The sequence below is a fragment of the Arachis ipaensis genome, chromosome B07 (genome assembly GCF_000816755.2).
Source record: "Arachis ipaensis cultivar K30076 chromosome B07, Araip1.1, whole genome shotgun sequence".
NCBI lineage: Eukaryota > Viridiplantae > Streptophyta > Magnoliopsida > Fabales > Fabaceae > Arachis > Arachis ipaensis.
Genome location: NC_029791.2, coordinates 1,160,471 through 1,161,921, shown reverse-complemented (window position 1 = coordinate 1,161,921; position 1,451 = coordinate 1,160,471).

Sequence of the window (1,451 nt, the reverse complement as noted above, 5' to 3'; positions counted from 1 at the left end):
TGTTTTTGACTTGTACATAAACTAATCCCAAAATACAATCATCAAGATGAACCCAAGTTTAACATAATTAAATACAACAAAAACAGAAAGCTTCTCATCACTTCTTCCTTGGAGGTATGAAGCCTGGCGTAGGGACAAACCTCATGACCCCTGCCAATCTTGTTGCTGTCCTAGAACTTGCTCCCTGCATTAGATCTATATTTGCAGCAGTTGAGTGTTGAGATCTTCTCTTTGGGGGCAACTTGTTTGGCCTTGTAGGTTGAATTGGAGCAAGTGGAGCAACCTGCAAGATAATGAGTCAGTTCTACTGAAGAAATGTGTAAGGAATAATTATTGTTTATTGCTTTAAAGTGAGTTGAAAAATCATACCATTTCATTAATCAATGGTTGTGAATATCTGGGTTGTGTGATTTCAACCTCTGAGGCTGCAGTATCATTATTAGCATTGTTATCGGCTTTCCAATATCATTAGCAACAACATGTCCATCATTGCTAGCAGTATTTCCATTATGCCCATCAACACCAACATCGGCAGCATCACCAGTATTTGCAACAGCAGCAGTAGCTTCAGCAATTGCTTCATCGTCAGCCTTTTTATGACTGCAACTTCTTTTAGTATGGTCTTTTGTCCCACAATAGGTACAAGTAAACTGCTTGTATTTTCTGTTCAACTTAGTTGCATTTTTTTATTTTTTACTTCCTGAAGGTTCCTCATCAACATCTTTTCTTCTCTTCTTTGTCAAAGTTCCTGGCTTTCTCTTTACTTTAGTAGCTAGAGGCTTAAGGTATTGAGATTTTTCCCATAATGCTTCTCCTAGAATTGGATTCAATGAGTGCAAGTATGTAGCCTTATAAGAATCCATAGTCAACCATTTGTGACAAAAATCTTCAGGATCTTTGTTTACTCTTGACAATACAGCACATGCGTAAACACATGGCATACCTACAATTCATACCACTCCTTATTACACAATAAGCTCAAAAACATAAATAAACTCATATATTAATCAAATTTTTAAAGTATTTAAAGTCAAGGAAAAAAATCTCATATGAAAAAAATGTACTCCTAATGTACTTTTTATGTACTCCTAATATAAATTATTACCATCCTAAACAAATCTATATAAATCGGCTCAACAACTAAAACAAATCTATATATATTAATCAAAATAAACATGTACAATTCCTTAGTTATTCTTCACATGAAAACACATCTCCAACAACTCAGAATCACATGAAAGAGTTCTTAACCATACTCTGGCGACAAAGGAGGACATTAAGAAGTTGGGAGAAAGAAATTCGGTTAAAATCGGATCGTCAGCAAGTAATTCTAGCGGGGAAACCATTCTTGAGAGAATGTGCAAAATGCCAGAATGTAACTAACTTATATGGAGAACTATTTAAACTAACCATGTCCCACTTCTTCTGCGCGGGATCAGGGATGACTTATT